Source organism: Glycine soja, chromosome 3 (assembly GCF_004193775.1).
Source record: "Glycine soja cultivar W05 chromosome 3, ASM419377v2, whole genome shotgun sequence".
NCBI lineage: Eukaryota > Viridiplantae > Streptophyta > Magnoliopsida > Fabales > Fabaceae > Glycine > Glycine soja.
In genome coordinates this window covers 6131355-6141406 of record NC_041004.1, presented here as the reverse complement: position 1 = coordinate 6141406, position 10052 = coordinate 6131355, and the positions used below count along the sequence as shown (strand labels likewise).

At 32.8% G+C, this 10052-nt stretch overlaps 1 long non-coding RNA gene across 1 annotated transcript; it reads left to right on the top strand.

The window, feature by feature from the left end:
- The first annotated feature begins 3640 nt into the window (after nucleotides 1-3640).
- Nucleotides 3641-4157, top strand: LOC114406055. Its single transcript, XR_003665333.1, has 2 exons — nucleotides 3641-3883; nucleotides 4070-4157. It is a non-coding gene; the product is annotated as an uncharacterized LOC114406055 (long non-coding RNA).
- The last annotated feature ends 5895 nt before the right edge of the window (nucleotides 4158-10052 follow it).

Below are 10052 nucleotides of genomic sequence, written 5' to 3'. Positions count from 1 at the left end.
TGAGAGAATCAAGCGATTAGTAAATGAAGGAGTACTTAGTACTTTGGATTTCACTGATTTTGAGACTTGTGTAGATTGCATTAAGGATAAGCAAACTAATAAGTCTAAAAAGGGTGCAAAGAGGAGTTCTAATTTATTAGAAATCATACATACAGACATATGTTGTCCAGACATGGATGCAAATAGTCCGAAATACTTCATAACCTTTATAGATGATTATTCACGATATATGTATCTCTACTTACTTCATTCTAAGAATGAAGCTTTAGATGCCTTTAAAGTTTTTAAGGCTGAAGTTGAGAAACAATGTGGAAAACAAATTAAGAACGTGAGATCAGATAGAGGTGGGGAGTATTATGGTAGATACACAGAGGATAGACAAGCACCAGGTTCATTTGCGAAATTTCTTCAAGAACATGGGATTGTTACCCAATACATTATGTCTGGTTCTCCGGATCAGAATGGTGTGGCAGAATGAAGAAATCGAACCTTATTAGACATGGTGAGAAGCATGAGGAGTAATGTAAAGCTTCCTCAATTTTTGTGGATTGATGCACGTAAGACGACTGCGTATATATTAAACTGAGTTCCAACCAAGGTTGTCTCAAAGACACCTTTTTGAGTTATTCAAGGGTTGGAAACCAAGTTTGCGACATATACGCGTTTGGGGATGCCCGTCTGAAGTAAGAATTTATAATCCACAAGAGAAGAAACTAGACCCTAGGACTATTATTGGTATTTCATTGGATATGCTGAAAAGTCTAAATGGTATAGGTTCTATTGTCCATCCCAGAACACTAGGATTGTGGAATCAAGGAATGCAAAGTTTCTTGAAAATGACTTGATCAGTGGGAGTGATCAATTTCAGAACATTTCTTCTGAAAGGGATCACTATGAAGCAAAACCTTCTGGGACAAGTAATAGGTTGGTAGTCATTCCCACCCTTCAAGTTAAAATGGGTGTTAGACAACCATTGACTGAAGTACCACAAGCTGTTGAAAGTGATCATGTAGATCAAGTTGTTTGTGAGGAACAACATGATGATATTGAACAAACTGGTGAAGAACTAGTTGAACAAGTTCCTCAGCAAGATGACCAAACAACATTAAGAAGATCTACTAGAGTAAAAAAGATAACAATTCCTAGTGATTATGTAGTGTACCTACAAGAATAAAACTACAGCATTGGAGCCGAAAATGATCTTGAGACGTTTTCACAAGCCATGAGTTCTAAGGAATCAAATTTTTGGTATAATGCTATGAGGGATGAGATGGATTCTATGGCATCTAACCAAGTTTGGGATCTCGTTGAGTTGCCTGTTGGTGTAAAAGCCATCGGATGTAGATGGGTCTTCAAAACAAAGAAAGACTCAGAAGGCAACATTGAGAGACATAAGGCAAAACTTGTTGCTAAAGGATTCATTCAAAGAGAAGGAATCAATTACAGAGAGACCTTTTTCCCCTGTATCTAAGAAAGACTCTCTTTGAGTAATTTTGGCATTAGTAGCTCATTTTGATCTTGAGCTGCATCAAATGGATGTGAAAACGACGTTCCTGAATGGTGATCTAGAAGAAGAGGTTTACATGAAACAACCTGAGGGATTCTTATCTAGTATTTGTGAGCACTTAGTCTGCAAGCTTAATAAGTCCATCTATGGATTGAAACAAGCCTCCTGCCAGTGGTATTTAAAATATCATGAGGTCATTTCTTCATTCATCTTTGAAGAGAATGTCATGGATCACTGTATATACTAGAAGGTCAGTGGGAGTAAGATTTGTTTCCTTGTATTATACGTAGATGATATTCTGCTTGCGACTAATGATAAGGGTAATGCTATATGAGGTGAAACAATTTCTCTCAAAGAACTTTGACATGAAGGATATGGGAGAGGCATCTTATGTCATAGGCATAAAGATCCATAGAGAAAGATCTCGAGGCATTTTAGGCTTGTCTCAAGAAACCTATATCAACAAAGTTTTAGAGAGATTTAACATGAAAGATTGTTCACCAAGTGTAGCTCCCATTGTGAAGGGTGACAAACTCGCTTTGAGTCAGTGCCCTAAAAATGATTTTGAGCGGGAACACATGAAAAATATTCCATATGCTTCAGCAGTTGGAAGTCTTATGTATGCTCAGGTTTGCACTAGACCTAATATTGCGTTCGCTGTTGGAGTCTTGGGAAGATATCAAAGTAATCCAGGTATTGACCACTGGAAAGCTGCAAAGAAAGTGATGAGATATCTTCAAGGAACAAAGGATTACATGCTCATGTACAGACAAACTGATTGTCTGGAAGTGATTGGCTACTCCGACTCAGACTTTGCTGGTTGCGTTGATTCACGAAGATTAACATCTGGTTATATTTTTATGTTAGCCGGTGGAGCTGTATCTTGGAGAAGTGCCAAGCAAACCTTAACTGCTACTTCCACTATGGAGGCTGAGTTCGTTTCCTGTTTTGAAGCTACCTCGCATGGTGTATGGTTGAAGAGTTTCATGTCTGGCCTTAGAGTTGTGGACTCTATTTCTAGGCCATTAAAGTTGTATTGTGACAACTTTGCTGCGGTGTTTATGGCTAAAAACAACAAAAGTGAAAGTTGAAGTAAGCACATCGAATCAAGTACTTAGCCATAAGAGAACATGTTAAAGAAAAGAAAGTGTTCATTGAACACGATAACACTAAGTTGATGATTGTTGATCCTTTAACTAAAGGCATGCCACCAAAGAATTTTAAGGATCATGTAGTACGAATGTGACTTGATTCCATGATGTAATTTCATTGTATGTACATTTATTATTTTCAATGAAACTCTTATTCTCTTAGATATTTTCTCATATGGTTTTGTGCACATATTTATTTATTTCGAGAAAAATCATTCGGTTTAGATATAGAATAAACATATGGTTTATTCATTAAGTTGAGAGCTAGTGTTGAGAGACTTGATATATTGTGGTACATGGAAGATACTACTCATCATCAGAGGACCTATCACCATGACTCATATATTATGTTTCTTGTTACGGTTGATGTTGAGTTAAATGGACCAAGTGAGAGAATGTTGGAAGCGCACGTTCACGTTCCACGTGCTTCTATTTTTCTTTTATTATTTTTTTGGAAAATTTTGTTATTTCTGAATCTGGTCCATTTTCCATCCACATTCAACCCATATTTTTGTAACATATTTGTAACCACCTTCAGTAACAAATCACGTACCCATCCTTTATCTCACGTACTGATAACTTCTATCTCACGTTCTGATAACAAGTTGAGCTCTGTGATGGACAGACTCTATAAATAGGATGGAGTGCTCTCAGTTTTGTATCACCAAACTCACTTCTCTATTAAAAAAAAAAAATACACCATCTATCCAGAGCGAGTAAGGGTCTGGAAGAACAAAACTGCCTTTCAGGTTCGTGTGTGCGTCGCTTCGCGTTCGATTTGCAATGGCTGGAGGTATGCTCGTAATATTTAATTTCCGCTGTTTGATCTGAATATGTCATTTAAATTGATTTGCATGTTTAGATCAGTATATGTATATTTTATAGAAACTGCACCTGCACCTGTCAATGGATATGAATTGAACTTTGAACAAGATCTAAATGGAACTTCTGATTTAATTGGCTTGATACTGAATGCGAAAGAACTGGAAGAAAGGAAATCTTACATTAAAAGCTTTTGATGCAAAACATAAGAGGGGAGGTGGTGGTTTCATCAGTGTGGAAGGTTACCATGATGTTCTCAGAGATCAAACATTCAAACTTGCATAACAGAAGTTTGAGCACCTTAGCAGTACATGCTTCATTGTATGGAATGAGTTCTGGCAAGAGATTTTGAAATAAAAACAACTTGGAAAGTTTGAAGGAAGAATGACGTCTGATGGGTAAGGTCATTGATCTTTACCACTTTAAAGGAAATACTGAAGTATATGTATTTATGTAAGTCAAATAAATTTCAGAAGTGAAAGTCAACTACAATAGTCTGGTTCAGTTTAATAATGACCATGATTTTTTTTTTTTTTGCACTATTCAAATGCCATAACCTTCTTATATTTCGTTTTTTTTTCCTTCTCAGGATGCAAAACTTCTAACCAGCTGAACATTTCAACATTGTACATTTTTATGGTAGCAAAATAGTAAGCATCAAGCAATGTTCTGATTTATGATTTGGCAAACATCCGTATTTACCACTTTTCTTAAAACAGTTTAAAAAATTACTATATATTTTGTTTGTAATTGCGGGATGGAGATTGAATCTCATATATATGGAATGTGTCCATCCTACTTCAATTGAGAAATACATTAATGTACTGATGCTTTAACACATTCTCTTCATAGTTGAATACAATCAGACTTCTGCAATAAAAAAGACATCTCTGAATATTTTGTCTTTCTGACAAATATTTCTATCAAAAACTTCTCTTGCCATTTTCTCCTGGGTTGGATCATTTGGATCTGCAATATGTAGTTCACAGTGTTTCAGTCACATGCTAGAGATGCTTTGAAGCAAAATTACATCAGTAGATGCATAATAATGCAAATACATATTGTGGAAAATATTATTGTCAGGAAAACTGTTAAGTAAAGCACAAAAAGCTCATACGTTTATGTGTGTAAAGCTGATCTTCCAGGGCAAAAGGAGGAGGAAGAGAGGGCATGGTCTGATGATGGCAGAGTGCTTTGGATAAGGGGAGAGGGGAAAGACGAAGAACTCAACAGAATAAGATTGATCCATGGCATTGTCAGGAGCATAGTATAGCCCTTAAGCCATGTTCTCAGTTCTTCGACCTCAGCCACCATCTTCTCCGACCACCACCTTCTCCGATACCCACCCACCATCTTTGTCGAAGTTTTGTTGCCGTCGTGGTTACTCATTGTTCTCAGTTCTCCCCATTGTCAACCTCCTTCGTTCTGGTTTTGCCTCCCTTGCCATCGACAACACCACCATGTGTGACCAAAACATCTCCTTGCATGAACACCAATCTTTCCAGATTCCATGTTTCCATTTTTGCCCTTTTCTTCTCTCTCTTTATTCCAACTCCGACATGTCCTTCCTCTTTCTCGTTTCAGTTTTCGACATCGTCACTCACTCACACCTACGCATGGAGTACTTTCCTTGAATTCATAGACCTCCCTCACTGGGGACAAATACATGAGAAACACACTTATGTTGGAAACACGAAAAAAACAAACCACAAAATTCATATATGTGAAACATAAAAATTCTGACATATAAAATGGATAATAGTGTGGGAAGTGGATCATCTCCACCGTTCCTTCTCTCCAGCAACAATATCAATCATTGGATTTAGTTATATGTCAATAAAAAATTGTATCCATCCAATGAAGTGTTGCCAACACATTAAACTTTTTTAATGTATAGTACTTTTATCCGCTAGATAATGCAGAAAAATTGATAAATTAAAAAATAAAAAGTCCATGTACAATAGTAAATTTAACAACCCAATCAGAAAACCAAATAAAAAATTACATATTCACCGTATTTTATTTTATAATTATACATCAGTGAAAATCCAATCAGAAAAATAATGGATTCTAGTAATTCAGCTTAAGCATTGGAATACAAAAGGGGAATCCCTTTCCTCCTGACACTTATGTTTTTAGCGGTAGATTTTATTTTATTTTTTGTTGTTTAAACTACAAGCAAAATATCTCCTCAAATAATAAAATTATTAGAAAATCTCATAGTGTCTATCTCAATTAATGATTGGGTACAGTTTAGATGCTCGTTAGACAATTTTATTTAATGTTTAATTGAATTTGCGATTGAATTTATAAGGCCGACATTCACTATTCATTTTTATATTTTTTTAAGAATATTTTACTTTTTCTCCTAAAAAAAGAATATTTTACTTTCTAATTAAATTTATAAACTAATAAAGGTTAACATAATGAATGATAATTTCTATTTTTTAATTAAGTGACGCGGGATTTAAATCCTTCTCAAATAGTCATCATTTTTGAAAAAAAAATATTTATAAATTATACAACATTATATTTTAACTATATTTCAAAACTTATCTCACTAACCCCAAAGAGACTTTACCTGCCTCTTGAATTGAGGCCACATTCATTCTTCCTCTATATTTAAAAACTTATCTAGCATGTTTGTTTCCCCGTTTCTACAAAATTGATTCAAGAGAATGAGCAACTAATTATGCATTTTAAACTATGGACATGTAGAGAGAAGTTTGGATCCACGTTTTTTAATCTTTTTCAAACACGTACCCACTCCATATGAAATCCAATTTCAGAATCTGCATCCCATTTTTGTTGCTTGTGTAGTTTATTAGTTTCCTTCGCCTGGACCAGTATAAAAAACCAATAGTATCTAGATGCTATTATCTATATTTACTAGATACGAGTATTCCCAAAGCTCCAAATAATTTCATATGCAATTTAAAAATTAAATCTCAGTCTAAATTGAATAAATTTTAAAACTTTTTATAAATTCATATAAATATATTACGTTCTTTTAACCTATAATTTTATTTGTTTATGATTTTTCTGATGTCCAAATTTTCCAGTGCAAAAATATTTATATAATTTTATAGACGTTGCCATGTTTTTTTTTTTTTTTTTTTTTGAAATAGACGTTGTCATGTGATAACATTAACTAAAATATTTACTTGACAATGCCGGAAGGAGCCATATAAGTATTTATTTAATAAAGGAGGAAATAATATATATGAATATTATAAGAATTAAAAGTAAAAGTAAAACTTGATATATTTCTATGAAGGAAGAAGATATTTAAGCTAGCGTTGGATAATTAAGCATGGCCTAAGGGTAATCACTATTTGACTTGGAACAGACAAGTTTCAATCATTTAGAGAAAAATTAATGTTCCTATCAGCTTACTCTTGCATAGAGAATTTGGAAGAACATATATATATATATATATATATATATATATATTTTAAAAGGCATATATTAAGCCAAGCTTATTTTCATTTGTTATAAAGAAAATAACCATTAATTAAACTAAATGGTTAAGATTGACATCCCCCTAAAATTTTCATTAATAAGTTAATTTAAATATCACTATAATTTATTTTTATGAAACTCGCAAAGAAGACTGAAATTAGACAATTTCTCCTTGTAGACTTTTTCTCTTAAAACAAGGCCAGTAATATAGATAAAATCATTAGAATTTTCAAAAAATGAATATAATTAAAAAATGTAATGTAACATTGAAGCTATACATATTATTATTATCTTGCTTTTGATATTTCAAATTTTTGTTAGTTGTTCAAAAAGTTGAACACAATGCCTTAATCCTTAATTAATACTCAATCAATCTTCTCTACTTTTTCAAAATGCTCGAAGTGCATCACAAGTTTATGACCACAAAATAATGACAATGCAAAAGAAGAAAAAGAAAGGACCAGGAATTTCCACTTTTGCCCCCAATGAAGTGCATCACATGTTTAGATATTTGATTATGTTTGGATGTACAGATCATTTAGAGTCGGACTAAAATGCCAATTGATATGATTTTAGATAAAAAAAATTTAATTAAATTGATTATGTTTTTAGAATTGATTTTCAACTATTTTTTTAGGTTTTTTAGAAATTAGGTTTTATTAGTTGAACTCCTAAGTTAATTTTTTTAATTTGTCTTTGATCATGTAAATGTTTTTAATTGAGTCCTTAAGTTTCTTAAGACTATCGTAAGTTGTAATTTCTTGTATTTTCAAGATGCTAAAAACTAATTCCAAGATCTAGTGAAAATTTTCACTTGTAGCAAATTGTGATCGGCCAAATGTATTGCGGATTACACAATATCGAGTGTTCTGGCCGATAATCTGTAGGAATGATGCAAGCATTTCTTCAACACAAATAAATCTTGTATCCTCCAAAGGTATTTTTTCTCTTATAATCGTGCACAACTTTCGAAATACATCAGGATACATCCTATATACTTGTCGAAAGATTGCAGGATCATCGTTTAATGCTTTGTGTATATAGTCATATCCCCGACTAGTAATTTGTCGTCGAGTTAATGGACGTTCAATATGTTCACCACGCATCATATTCAAAAACTGATTTAATATATCTATTAAAGCATAAATTGCCATCACATATGTGTATGTGGCTTCATAAAATTCTTCATTTGTTTCCTCGTCATCTATATCTTCATCATTTGTATCTTCATTATATATATCTCCATCCATTTCTTCGTTCTTTATGTCATGGTCATGGTTATAAGTCAATATCAAAGTTAATACAAATTCATATATAAAATAAATATAACTAAAGTTTAACCACAACAATTTCACAAAATATATAACCTAAATACTTCAACCATAATAGTTCGACCAAAAAACAAACCAAATACTTCAACCAAAATAGAGACCCAAAAGATATAGTTCAACAAACTCACGATGTTTAAAATAATATGTTAATAATAGATGATCAAAATATTAATTATTCCCTAACTTAAAGTTTATCCAAGATGAGCGTTCTTCCGGTGACATCTTCAAGAAAAAATCCTTTTTTGCTTTAGTATTTAACAATTCAGCTGTCTTGAAACGCGTTATGTCATCCAAATTTGGAATTTCTTTTATAACATCCCAAATAATACCCTCGAGCTCTCTATCTCTATCTCTATCTTTTTCTCTTTTCTCCATCATGTTGGATATTTTTTCAAAATTCACAGCAATAGTCCCAATGCCAACAGAAAGATTTTCCAGAACGTTGCCTTGATTGTTGATCCCAACAGCGCTTGAACTCCCTCCATACTCGGATCTCCTTCGCTTGTGACAGTTTTGTTTTTCTATGGGAACCTCTGAATCTAAAGGGGGGTGGGATGGTGGACTTGGTTGGTTTGGTGATGGAGGCAGATATGCTGGTTCATAGTTATTTGGTGTTATGAATGTATCACTATTAGGATCATATGAAAATTCTTCTATCCCAACAGTTCTATTTTCTGGCTCAAAAGTTGTTCCATCAGTATCATCTGGATTGACTGATATAGAATTATTCCCGCTAGAAACTCCACCCCCAACGACGATCTTCAAATACTCATAATCAACCATACTTTTTCCTCGAAGTTTGCTGTGACTTGGGTGGGACTAAAAAAAAAATCATTGTTAATATACTACAAATATTATAATTTACTAAATTTATAACTATTAATATATTTAAAAGATTATGAACTTAGCTCACCTTTAAGTAATCTTTCCATACATCCTCATGAGCAGTGAAAGTTTTTCCAATTGGGTCCCATCCAAAGCCAGAGTTGTTGCGCATAAGGGTTGACATCATGTTATACTGGTTTCGAAACCACTTCATCCGACTCAAATAATGACTATAAGTTTTAGGGAATTTAGTTTTTGCATTGAGTTGATGAAGTATTATTCGTTCTACATTTTGTTTGCTAAGTGACCCATTGGCATCACGCAATCCCCTATTCATAGCATCCACCAAGAGGTGCAACAACTCATTGGTATCCTCCATAGTCCAAGATACATAATTATCTTTGTCTCTACTCTTTCCTTTGTTATTTTCTTGTGAATCCCCCATTTGATCGCTAATATATATATAAGAAACTAGTTATTTGACAAAAATAGTTATTGTTTCCTAATTGTCAAAAGTATAGTGACTATATCCCGAATAATATACAATTCAATAGAAAAACCAATAAAAAACTACCTAATAATAAAATAAGGGTCATGCTAACATGCGCACTTAGGGCACATGTTAAAGATACTTCCAATAGTAACTATGTCTTAAAAACAACAATTTTTGACTTTTAAAAAAGTAAATTGCACAACTTTCAATACAAAATTTCTATACATAATACACTAACAAGTGTCTTAAGGGCACATGTTAGCATTTTCCATAAAAATAATACTCATATATCATAAAATCATTTTAAAAAAAACTATTAACAAAATAACAATAATAATAACACAATAACAATTAAAAAATTATTAACACAATAATAATAATAATAACACGCTGTCAAAAAAATAATAATAACACATTAATAATTAACATTTTAATAATAACACAAGAAAATAATAATAATA